We start from the raw sequence: 13885 nt of genomic DNA on the forward strand, positions 1-13885 counted from the left end.
GGAAAAGATATGGAAATCTGACTAATCAATTAAAAAAGACACTGACAAAAATGATCAAAACATGTCGAGCAGTCCCTAAACAGTCTGATGCATTTGTAACATCAAAGACCGTGGGGGTTTACAAAAGAGTATGTGGATGCTGTATGACCTGATGGAATGGAAGCAATCTTCTTCTACTTTGCGGTAGTAAGAAAAAAAAAACAAAACAAAAACCACTGCAGATTTGAAGTCATCACACCTTAAACCTATCTTGCAGGTCATATTGAGATTGGCACTATTCTTCTTTGCATCCAGCTCTTGTGTTCTTGATTTTTCTGGATGCATACTATCATTTCTGCCAAAGTTGAAAAGTACCGTAGACCTTCAGTGTGCTGCTAAACTGAATATTACCAACCCTTATTTGCTTGTAAAAGAAAATTTATGCTTGGAATAAAGCAGGTTTTTAGGAAACCTTTTTCTTATTATTATTTTTAATGTGAAGATCTTAAAATTTATTACTTTTGGGTTACTTCTTATGGTAATACACTTTTGTTTTGACAAACATATAAAAATAGTCTTATTTGGTAACTATCTGAAACACTGGATTTGTTTCTGAAGTTAGTCAAATCTTTTGAAAGACAGCTGTACTCATGTATGGTGCTAACATTGAATATTGTATTACATGACCACATCATACTGACTCAAAAATGGAAAAAAAAAAAAAAGTAAAAAAAAAGTAAATAAAAAGAGGAGCCCATTTTATTTAACGTTGGAGATCAGGGAAGCTAAAGCTTATCAGGAGTACCATTTTCCTGTGGAAATGGCTGTATATGTAAAGCAAGTTCTTTTTAAACTGTGCAGTTCCACTAAGACCTTTTTTTAGTTGGAGAAGGTTTTCAGGAAAATCAGTGATGATTCACACTTATTACTTTGGACAACTTGAGGGCAAGGAGGACATAAAAGGCCAAGGCCCTGGCTTCTGCAGGTCAAAGTGAGTAATGCAGGGTGGTAGTAAATAATATATATTTTTTTCTGGATTCTCCTTGAGTCCATAAGGACATGTCTTGTCCCATGGGTGGGACATACCACATAGGTGCTGAAATTGTATAATTTCACTTTGTTTTAAACCAATGCTTACTGAAATTGGGTTTGAGGACAGTCCTCTGGACAGCTGAGGAGTCACCTTGCTGGTTCTTGCCATCTCTTGCTGGCTTACAGTTTATTTATTTATTTATTTATTTATTTCCCCCCCTCCCTTTATTTATTTATTTATTTTCTGTGAGAACAGCAAATTCCTCAGAGTTCTCACTTTCCCAGAAACATTGCAGTGACCAATACAGAAATTTCTTCTTTGAGAGGGGGCAAGGGTTTGGGGAGAGGAGAAAAGAAGACAGAACATTAGCACCTGTCTGAGAGGATAAAATGCTCTCTCTTGTGGGTATTTTGCATACATAAAAGGATAGCAAACAAAAAAGTTCCTAAAGCATTCATAGTGGCAGGAAACAGGAGAATTATGTTCCTGGAGCTGCACTGTAATCTTCTGACAGAACATACATTTTAATTAAAGAATATGCTATCTCATTTTTATTTTTGGCCTTGTAATATTACCTTTAACAGTAATATTGTGATATATTCTTGGAGGCAGATTTGGAAATATGTACTAGATAATGCCACAAATTTTACACTTACAAACTATTCATTTCCTCTTATAATTATACATTTGCTAATATTTTGCTACTACACTTGGTATGGCAGCACTTAGACTAAAAACTTGCAGAAAGCTATATCAGAGGAGGGATTTTTTATTTTATTTTATTTTTCAATAGAGGGCAGTGTTTATTTGCTAAACAGTTTGTAGTATTTATGCATAGTTACACAATGTTCGCTTTCCATAGGTGAAGAGCAGAAAAGGACACTGCAAACCAGTTCTTCCTTTGGTTCTTTCTCTTTTCATTACTGTTGCTTGGAGTATAAACGTCTGTTTTTGAAGATTAAAAAAAAAGGAAATATGCACTTTCCATATTAAAGAATTGGAGATGATATGAGAGAAATATCTTCCTCTGGTGAAAATGCAACTTGTGCTGGAAATGTATAGACATATTGAAAAAAAACATATTTTCCGGCCTCCCACACACAGGCACATAATCTCACCTTTTCCATCACCAAAGAATTTAGTAAATATGATAGTATTTTAAGATCATTATCTAGATGTTAAAACTTTGCTGTATCCTGAGATACCCATATCCTGGCCATTGATTACAGGCTATTCCCTGAACTTTGTTTACTCATGCTTAAATAAAAGAGTTTATTGAAAAATGGAAAAAATAAGTCTTGTGCTGAAATTTGAAAAATAAATTATTTTTCAGTTTTGCAGTATTTGAAATAGAAAAGTTTTTTTTTTTTAAATTACATTTGCAATTTTGAACTTTATTCTTCATTTGATTCTTTTATTATTATTATTAAAATAAAATTTTGCTGTTAGGTGTCATGGTAAAAAGGATATATAGTAGTGTCTAGTGAATTGTTTTCTTTCTGTTTCTACACTTAGCACTACTTTTGTTTTAAATTTGGAAAACTTTGACCAAACAAAAAAGTATATTAATTGAGAGATCATGATTAGAATACATCTTAATTTTTGGCATATATTATAAAAGTTGAAATATTTCATTTTTACTTTTTTTTTTTTGACAAAACATTCATAAAATTAGTCTTTTTGTCTTAAAACTCTTCCATGTTGATGATATTTTAAAGGGTTACAGAATGAGAAGAGGGAAAAGAAAGCAACTGGCAGGTGGATGAAAAATACAGAACCTAGTTTAAAAATAATCAAAAAACACTTCAATTGAAATGTAGGAAAAGGAGCTGTTTTAGTTGGAAATTTCATTGCAAAATTAAGAAAATATATCAAGAATATTTATTTAGAAAAATAAAAGCAAAGAGGTTTGTCAATAAAAGTCCATATTTAGGAGAAAAAAAAAAAAGAAAAATTTTAACTGAAACTATTCCAAATATTGAAATTATTTTCATTTAATGACTGATCATCAGCGCAGTTTTGCTGGCTTTGACTCCTGATTTCTGAGCTAGGATTCACTGAAGTGAAGGGTTCTGGTGTCATTCTTGAACCAGAAAAGAGGATTTTGAATGATGCCACGAAATACCTCCACTGATAACGTATTTTTTCTGGTGCCTTATTTTCAATACAGATGATTTGTGATTTGATTTACAATTCAGTCCCAGAATCTGTTCTTTGGCATAAATGCAGAGTTGTGAGGTTGTGCAAATGAACAGTCAGAGGAAGGAAACCTTAATTCTGTCTAAGACACCAAGCATTACCAAACTGCAGCCTTAAGTGTCTTTGCTACCTAGTAGACAGTGCCTTCAAAGAAAATTTCATTGGTGTGTCTAGTATCAGGAGAGTCCCATTCTCAGACTGTAGTGAGCTTTTATATTCACAGTATTATAGAATCACAAGATGGTTAAAGTTGGAAGAGACCTCTGGAGTTCATCTGGCCTAACCCCTGCTCGAGCAGGGCCACCCTAATCAGGTTGCCCAGAACAATGTCCAGGTGACTTTTGAAGATCTCCAAGGAAGGAGTCTCCAGAACTTCTCTCGGCAGCCAGTGCCAGTCCTTAGTCACCCACACAGTAATGGAGTACGTCCTGATGTTTAGATGGAACCTCCTCTGTTCCAGTTTGTGCCCATTGCCTGTCCCTGGGCACCACTGAAAAGAGCCTGGCTCTATCTTCTTTGCATCCTCCATTGAGGTATTTATAGACAGTGATAAGATCTTCCCTGATCCTCCTTTCCTCTAGGCTTAACATTCCCAACTCTTTCAGCCTCTCCTCATGGGATAGGTGCTCCAGTCCTTTGATCATCTTGGTGGTCCTATGTTGAACTCCTCCCAGTAGCTCTAGTACTGGGAGATACAGAGGTATGAGGGTTGTTCCTCCTCAGGTGCAGGACTTTGCACTTGTCCTTGCTGAACCTCATGAGGATCTTTCAGCCCACCTCTTCAGCCTGTTCAGGTCCCTCTGGATGGCAGAATGGCCCTCTAGTGAGTCAGCCACTCCCCCCTTACACACCTTTTTGTTGTCTGTGAATTTAGTAAGGGTGCACTCTGCTCCATCATCCTGTTTGTTAATGATGATGTTAAACAGGACCCCATGTAGTATTGAGACTCTACTGGTTACTGACTTCCAACTAGACTTTGCACAACTGACCACGACTTTCTGGACCTGGCTGTTCAGCCAGTTTTTGATCCATCTCACTGCTCGTCTAGCCTATAGTTCAACAGCTTAAGTGCTATTTAGTCTCCTGAGTCCTCTGGAAGAAAAAATAAAATGCCTGTCATTGGAGTTTGTTTATTCTGACAGAAGTGAAGGTGCTGATATTTACAGTTACGTTGTTTGTAACTTTTCTTGGTGTAGGATAATGGGACTGCTGATGAGAAAGTTTTAAACTCATCATGACAAATGCTTCCTAAAAGTGAAAGTGTTCCCTGTGGCAGAAAGTTAGTCATCTAGCTAAGCCATAGCCTACTTTTTTTTTTTTCTTTTTTTCTTTTCTATTTTTTTTTTCCCCCAGCCTCATGGGGCTTCAACATCACAGAGCCTACTTCATATTTTTTGGAGGTATTCCTCCCATCTCAGCAGAAAAAAATCACAGGGAGCAAAATACTCCTCTTTCTTTTTCCTATCTTCCATCTTTTCCAAAAGTTTTTAAAAACTAAATATTAGTGAATGCATCCCCCATATACTAATTGTTTCAAATCATGCATCTAAACTTGCCCACTTGAGTGCCAAAACCAAATTCCTCATACTTAATAGCAGTGGTGTTACTTTATAGCTATGATTTATTATAATAGATACTCTGGGACTAATGTTCTCTTTCTTGTGTCTTGAGATAATAAAAGAGAAAATAGATGATCTTCTTAATTTGTCAGAAGCTGAAAAAGAACTAGGATATTGATTACTTGTTTGAGTCAAAGCTCACAGTAAATAAGCCCTAGCAATTTTGTATTTTGTATTTAACTATGATCTAGGCATTGCTAAACTTAGAAGGCCCACTGACAAATAGAAAATCAAAAACCACTTTGAAAATTGAGAAGACTGTAGTTGGTTTATGTGGCAAGGTTTTGTTAGCGGGGGGCTGCAGGGGTGGCTTCTATGAGAAGAATCCAGGAGCTGCCCCATTTTAGATATAGGCCAGTTTCAGCTGGCTCCAAAAGGACCTGCTGCTGGCCACAGCCAAGCCAACAAGTGATGTTGTTTGTGCCTCTGGGTGAGCAGAGTTAAGGAAGGGAAAGAAGTGCTGGGCAACAGCAGCTGGGAGAGAGGGGTGAGAGCCAGCCCTGCAGCCCCCAAGGGCAGTGCAGCAGGACGGCAGGAGGTGCTCCAGGCAGGCAGCAGCAGTTCCCCTGCGGCCTGTGGAGAGGCCCCTGGTGGAGCAGGCTGTCCCCCTGCAGCCCATGGGTCCCACATGGAGCAGATCTCCATGCTGCAGCCTGTGGAGGAGCCCCCGGTGGAGCAGGTGGATGTGGCCTGGAGGAGGCTGCGGCCCATGGAGAGCCCCCGCAGGAGCAGACCCCAGGCCGGAGCTGCAGCCCGTGGAGGAGCCCATGCAGGAGCAGCCTCCTGACTGGAACTGCAGCCCATTGACAGGAGCCCATGCTGGAGCAGGAGGTCTAGCAGGAGCTGCAAACCATGAGGCACCCATGCTGGAGCAGTTCTTGAAGAGCCGCTGCCTGTGGGCAGCCCCCACAAGATCAGTTCGGGAAGGACCCCATGTGGAGCAGGGGCAGAGAGATGATAAGACAGGCTTCTGGAGTATCAACCATTCCTTTCATTTCTATGTCACTACCAGTTACTGTCCTCCAAAGAGATGTCCTCTGATCCCCACTCTCTTAGCATGCTTGTTTAACCAATTTGCAACCCACTTAATGGTAAATCAAGATGAAAAAAGAATAAAGAAAAAAGACACATCAAAACACCAACCTGACCCAACAGTCTTTGTAACATGTGGGGCAAAGTGCTACTGGCCCTGTTGGGGCAGATGGCCCATGGTGACATCACTGAGCGATGGGCTGTGACCTCACAGCCCTCGCTGCTTATCTTGGGGCACCAGCAGAGGCCACATCAGCCTAGCTCGTGGCTGGACTCCTGCTGAGCGTGTGCGAGGCTTGGAGCATCGAGCGAAGCTTTGGTGGAGCCATGCTGTGGGGCACCAGCAGCTGTTCTCAGTGCCCGTCCCCACAGTCATTGCCCGTGTTTCCCTGGCCCTGACTGGCTCAGGCAGCCGGGGCCTCATGGGGCGTGCTCGCAGCAGTGCAGGTGAGCTGTGCGGGGACATGTGCCCCAGGGCAGCCCACGGGGGGCATGGGACGGCCCAGCCATGGGGCTGGTGGGGTTCCTGCTGAGGTGCCAGGGGTGCATTGCCTGTGCTCGCCCTGGCACAGTGAGTGACCTTGGCCTCTCTCCCTTGTGCAGATTCAGACAGCCTTTGGCAGCTGCAGCGCCGGGGCAGGGGAGCAGCTTCTTCACCTCAGTTCTCCCCAGCCTGCTGTAGAGCCCGGTGGCCATGGATGTGCCATCGGACTGGACCTGCCCAGCCTGTGGGGACGGTCGGGACGAAGTTGCCTATGTGACCCCCCGTCTCCACCAGCTGTGCTATGGCTGTGCCCTGTGGTGGGCAAAGAAGAACCCAAGGTGCCCCTTCTGCAGGGAGACAATCAAAACCATCAAGTACTCAGTAATGTCGGACGACGATTACCTGGAGTGTGCTGTCCCAGAGCCCATAGAGCACTTGGCAGAGGAGCAGCAGGATGGGCAGGGGGCTGTGGACCAGTGCCCAGGGCTCCTGAGCTCAGCTTCCCGCCCGAGGTCTGGGCAGCCTTCTTCCGGGAGCACCCAGAAAACGTCGAGCCCCTGCTTGTGTGGCTGCAGCAGGAGCTGGAGACGATTTCTGGCTCCGAGTGGTGGGAGGTGGCTGCAGGCCTGAGCACAGTGATCGGCTTCCTGTGCGTCTACGGGCTCGACGAGGAGGGCTTGGTGCGGGCGCTGCAGCCTTGTCTCAAAAACCAGACCCTGCCTTTCGTGGTGCGGCTCATCACTGCCACTGTGGAGCTGTGCAGCACAGGGATCCACCGACAGTGTGACCGCCAGGATGCCCATGCAGCCATGCCACCTCTCCAGGGGGGACTCGTGCCCCTGTCACCACAGAAGAGGAGGAAGCACCTGAGGAGCCAGGGCAGGCGGCAGCAGTTGCCTCTGCCCAGGGCAGGGACTGCTTGCCTTGGGGGTACCAGCACGCCCCGAAGAGGAGGGCCAGCAGCAGCCGCCAGGACTCTCCCCAGCCCTGCAAGAGGCCGCCCTGACGGCGGCACTATGCGGGCACCTCACGGCTGGCAGCATCACATCTGAAAATAAAGAAATGTTACTGAAAGAGTCTCTCTGTTATTCGCAGTGCAGACATTGCTGTTGTCCATACCCCTGTTGGTTTCACAGAATCACAGAATCACAGAATTGTAGGGGTTGGAAGGGACCTCAAGAGGTCATTGGGTCCAACACCCTGCCAAAGCAGGTTCCCTAGAGCAAATTGGCATCCAGACGGGCCTTCAATATCTCCAGAGAAGGAGACTCCACAACCTCCCTGGGCAGCCTGTTCCAGTGCTCTGTCACCCTCACCGTGAAGAAGTTCTTTTGCATCTTGGTGCGGAACTTCCTGTGCTCCATTTTGTGGCCATTACACCTTGTCCTGTCCCCAAGAATCACTAAAAAGAGGTTGGCCATATTGCGTTGTTTCCCACACCTCAGGTATTTATAAAAATTGATAAAATCCCTCCTCAGTCTTCTCTTCTCAAGGCTTGACAGACCCAGGTCTCTCAGCCTTTCCTCACAGGGGAGATGCTCCAGGCCCCATAACATCTTTGTTGTCCTCCACTAGACTCTGCCCAGGAGATCCCTGTCTTTTTTGTACCAGGGAGCCCAGAACTGGACACAGTATTCCAGGTGAGGCCTGATCAGGGCAGAGTAGAGGGGAAGGATCACCTCCCTTGACCTGCTGGCCACGCTCCTTTTAATGCACGCCATGATCCTGTTGGCCTTCTTGGCCACCAGGAGCTGCAGCCTGCGGAGAGGAGCCCATGCAGGAGCAGGTGGTCTGGTGGGAGCTGCCACCCCTGGGGGATCCGTGCTGGAGCAGTTTGCTGCTGGGGGATGGATGGACCCTGTGGTACGGAGCCATGTGGGAGCAGTTCTTGAAGAGCTGCTGCCTGTGGGCAGCCCCCACAGGAACAGTTCGGGAAGGACGGCATCCCGTGGGAGGGACCCCATGTGGAGCAGAGGCAGAGAGTGACTGTGAAGGAGTGGCGGAGATGAAGCGTCAGGGACTGACCGCAGCCCTCATTCCCTGCTCCCCTGCACTGGTCAGGGGGAGGAGGTAGAATAGGGTGGATGGGGGGAAGATGTTTGTTATTTCTTTCTTTGTTTCTCACTTCTCTAGTTTGTTAGTAATAGGTAATAAATTTCTCTAATCTCCCTATGCTGAATCTGTTTTGTCTATGACGATAATTTTTGAGCAATCTTCCTGTCCTTATCTCCACCCTTGATCCCTTTTCATTGTATTTTTTCTCCCTTTCTCTTTGAGAAGGAGGAGTGAGAGTGCTTGTTGTGGAGCTTGGTTTCCCAGCTGAGTAAAGCCACCACAAAGACAAAAGAGGAAACTACCATGGTCAAATACCAGCAGAGAAGCTGAAGTCTCCTTAACACATCCAGATCATTGCCTAAACGCAGCTGTGGCCATTACATGAACCAAAAATAGTGTTGAAATAAAAATATGATGAAGGGTACCAGCTGTAGAAATGAGTCTACTACGTGAAGCAGCACTAACAGAATGAATTCATGCCAGGGATAGTATTTTATTGACATCTAATCATCAGTGTTATAAACCACACAAGAAATATAGGAAACTTTGTCCAGGCTTCCAGTATTTCCACCAACATAATACTACCTATAAACTTTACTAGCAGCCTCAACTGCTTCAATGAAATGGCCAGTAATAATCTTTTAGAAGGTGTTAACAAAAAAACTCGTCAGATATTGTGCCATATAAATCTTCCCACAAGAGCATTATAAAAAAATGATTCTATAATCACTGATAAAAAACACCAAAATTATCCCCTGCTCCCTCCCTGTAAAGACAAACAAACAAATAAACAAAAACAACAAAAAACACGTACCAAAAACAAACAAAGAAACAAACAAAAAACAAACCAAACCAACCAACCGAACTAATCCAACCAACCAAAAAAAACCTCCCCACAAAAAATACAGTCCAGGTGTATTTATGTGACAGCTTTCTTTAATTGAAGACTAGAAATGAATAACATTTGTATTGGCAAAAAGTAAGAAGCTGCCTCAAAAATTCTTGTTTATCCTAAGCAAAGAAAGATAGCAAGGTCTGGAAGAAAAGCACTGACTGGTAGGTAGCAAATTCATTTCTAGGGAGTTTTCGCCTATCTTGTAAGGACTTAGCCTTTTGAATATTCCAGCAGTTAAGCCAATTGTTGAAAAGGAGGGTATTGAACAACAAAAAACGAAAAACCAAAAGTTTTTTTTTTCAATACTAAAAACAAAATGTCAAAATAAAATAAATCTTAGCCCTCTGTACTGTGTGTACAGATCTAATGCATGTCTTCTAGTAACAGATGTAGTAGTTTTCGCTGTTCCTTGGGCTTTAAGTACCAATTAGGTTTTAGTGATGAGTTTAAGTCCACATTAGAGTGCTTATGTGATGTTTTGAGGTTCTTCTTTGCGAAGCCAGAAGAGATGCAGTAGTGCACAGTAATTATCACCTTATAATCCTGAAACCTTCTTTTAGAGTATTAGTCCTCATTTCAGCAGCTAGTGAACATCAGTAAGTGGATTTGTGCCAAAGCAAACTCAAAACAGATCAGAGGAGGTGGAATTTGGAGAACAGTACAGTGGGGGTTTTCTCTTTCAGCAATCAAACTGAAAATAACAAACTTGTCACACATTTTGGATCAGAACTAAGCAGAACCTTGGTCTTTTTTTTTTTTTTTAAATCAAAAATCTATTTTCATTAAATTTCATTTTAAATAATTGAGATTTGCATCTGGACCAAAATGAAGCAATTTGCCTTCCTAGGAACCAAGTACCATTAACAAAGAAGGGAAAGAATTAATTAAACCAAAATCAAATTCACACCAAAACCAAAAAGTATTCTGATACAGTGTGCCTGGACCCAAAACTGTTATTTAGTTTACTTTAGTTTTGTTTTAAGTACCACAGTATATTCTTCAGTGTTTGTTTTTTGTTTGTTTGTTTGTTTGTTTGCTTGTTTCTTTTCCAAAAAATCCCACATTCTCTTTCTTTCTTTGTCTTAAAACTGTTTGCTGATTTTGATCTCAGTTTTGAAATTATTTCATACATGGTTCTACAACTCTTTCAGAATGCAAAGCTCCCAAGATACAAAAGTTTTGACTCTACAGTGTTACTGAGTACTAACTGTTGGTACAGTTACAAAGAGGACAAACTTGTGTCAGTACATGCTGAACTAACTCTGGCTGGTCCAGATTGGTGCTGATTCTCAAGCATTTGTTCTCTTTATCTCTTTTATGATGAGAGCAAGACTATTCCCTGCCTCAGATGTACTACCTCCCAAGTACATCCAACTCCATTTTCATCTGGCAATTTTCACCTTGATTACTGATTTTTCAGATTTGTACCATGTTCACAAAGATTTGCTGAATGTCTGAATTGCAGGTTCCCTGCCATCTTTGGTCAATGAGCTTTTGTTCAAGAAATTATTTTGGCACATCACAAGCACCTTGACGTGCTCAGTCTGTTTTTTTCCAGAATCTTGAATATTATATGTCTGAGTTTTTGATGTAATTGCAATTGCATTAGTCATGTGAAGTGAGAGGGATAAGTGTCATTGCTTCTTTTGGGTGAAGATTTAAGGATGGTAAATGGAAGACTAAGGAAGAGGTAAAGAATGACTAAGAAATGGAATGCAATAAAAGAAGTTATTGGAAGCAGGGTATTTGTGGAAGGCTGAAAATATGTTGAGGTTAGCATTTTAAAATCTTTGATTCCAGGATTTCCAGATTCAAATATCTTGAGTCTTAAGAACTGAAACGTGTGTAAGGTTTGTGTGAATCTCTGGTGTTTTAATATATAAAAGAAATACTTCACCGTGCCTTTGTGTCTCATTATTTTTGGTATGAAGTTAATGAATTAAAGCATGCTATTTTAGTAAGTAATTTGTCCTTTGATTAATAAAAGCTATCTGTCACACCCTCTGCTGCTGAACTTGCATTCTTTAATAACAATGCCCATAAATCCTTTGAACACTTTGAATGAATTGTATCAAAAGCAGTGATGTAAAAGCTACCACGATGACAGCTGAAATGATGTCTCATATAGTCTCATATATACATCCTTTCATAATCAGAATGACCCATAGCAAAACCTTGTATGTGCTGGCTTGAACTATTGGGAATATATCCTTACTTTTTGCTGATGTTGTTTGATGTGTGAATTTTATTAATGGAGCTTTATTTAGGGCTGGATTGTGATTGTTTGCTGTTTGCTAGTGTTTATCATCTGTTCTATGGAGCCACATTCGCAGCATTAGAACCTAACCCAGGTTGCTGACTTGCCAACTTAATCAGCAAGCCACATACCTTATTCCATATACATGTGCCATTCAAATAAATTAAGTCCCTTCTTGCAAAAAGGCTACGGAAAATAATGGCTAGCTTGCATGAAGAATCCTTCAGAGATTTTTTTTTTTTTTTTTTCCAGAGACGATAGCATCACCATCTTCCTTTTGTAACTAGGTAAACTGAACTTCATCAAAGAGGTTGAAGTAGCTAGTAGCTTGCAGATCTTCAAAATCCCAGTCCGCATGCCATACTGCCTTCTTCAAAGTACTCTGAGATACTCATTGGAAGTATGATGTCAAGCAATTGCCATTACATGCGCTGCACAGACTCTCAGTGAGGGATCCTACGGAAGGGGTGGGAAAAGGCAAGTTCCATTCCTCTGCTGTATTTGTGAGGAAAGTTGGCTGCTGACAGAGAGGTCTATGAATTATACTACACAATTCGTGTAGCAAACATTTTCTTTTGTTTCTGGAAACTGTCAGTCTTGCTTCTGAATAAATAACTGAGAGTCTCTTAGGTACAGGGCAATGCACTTTAGGCAATAGGGCTGGGGAACAGGAACTCTGACATTTAAGTGTCACTGGATAATTTAGGACCTCAGGAGGTCTCCAGTTCGACCCCTGCCCAGAGCAGGCTCATCCATGGGGTCAGGCATTTATCCTATGGGGGCTGGAGACCCTCCAAGCAGGGAGATGACACCACCAGCCTGTGCCCTACTCTCCACATGGGTAAAAAGCTTTCCCTTCTCTCCAGCCTCTCTGGCCCTGCTCACTTGCTGCACAAGGCCCGCAGCCTTCTCCCCAGGGCTGCCCCCAGCCCCACCGGCATTGCTGCTGGGGCTCTGCCTGCCCAGGGCAGGGCTCTGATTGATCCTGCCTGAATTACATGGAGACCTGGTGGCCTGCTTCTCTGCTGGTCTTGGCCCATCTGAATGGGACATCAGGACTAGATGGAGTATTTTATTATCACTTTGTTGGCAGTGACAGAGCTCTTCAGAAACTGAAAGAGTTTACTAGAAGCAAAACCCTGGAGAAGTGATGCTATCCTTGTATTCCTCTACATGTTAAAGTAGATAAACGTATGAATGAGAAGAACTCCTTTTGCCCCTGAGTTTCCCTTGTAATTCCATGGATGAACCTCAATTCTCTTCTCCTTCAACCTGTTCCTGGATCCCCGCTGGCATCACTGGTTTCTGTGCAAAAATCTCTAAGAGCTCCTCTTTAGTGTTTGATTTCACCTCTGACTACTGATTTCTACCAGCTCTTCAGTGACAATGGTTTGTTTTCATACTGTGACTAATAAAAACATTTATGCAAGACTTTGCAATATGATTTATTTTCTCATTTCTGAACTCTTTCTTGATTCACAGTGTTTCAGAGTTACATAATTTCATTTGCTGTGCCACCTCTGAATGCCTGAAGTTCCTTTCTAGTCAGAGAGCTGAAAAATTTTCATGTGTGAGACATAGTCTTGCACATCCAGTATTTGAATGTTAATGAGAAATCAAATGCTGTGAAATGATTCAAAAAGGTTGAAAAGAGAATGGAACACCTAATTAAGTCCCTAATTCCCTTTCCATTCTAGTGAATTTATCACCTACCTCTTTTGAAATCTTAAGGAAAAGGTTTGTTGAGTTACAGCATAAAATCTGGAGGAGGGCTAAGAAGAAAAAAAAAAAAAGCTCAATAATTTAGTCCTATAAAAAGTCTAGAAAGAGGAGAGAAAAAACAGACGTGAAAAGATGTATTTTCTGGGTCATGCGGCACACCCTAAGAGAGATTTTCTGTGCTTGTTATCACTTAAGAGCTATCTATTCCGAGAAATGCAGTTCGTAAGTTTCTTTGGCATGAGTCTGACTATCAGAAGCTACAATGGCAATACCTGGATAGATTTCAACCTGTAAGAGTAAAAGCCTATTCTCAGAAAGAACAGGGTGGAGTAATTAAGCATTGCTCATGGATAACAGCATCCTCCAATTAAATATATCTCAATATATATACAGATAAATATGTTCACTTGAAGCACAGGAAGCTCTAGATCACCCATCCCATTCTATTTTCCTTTAAATATGATACCTAACAGGAAATTGCCTAAAGCTGGCACTACATCTGTATGTACTATATGCATATATTATGCATACATACTATATATATAACTGCATATATGTATGAATGTGTACTATATATATGGATATTTATAGTATGCATGCATAGTATATG

This window comes from Cygnus atratus, chromosome Z (genome assembly GCF_013377495.2).
Source record: "Cygnus atratus isolate AKBS03 ecotype Queensland, Australia chromosome Z, CAtr_DNAZoo_HiC_assembly, whole genome shotgun sequence".
Lineage (NCBI taxonomy): Eukaryota > Metazoa > Chordata > Aves > Anseriformes > Anatidae > Cygnus > Cygnus atratus.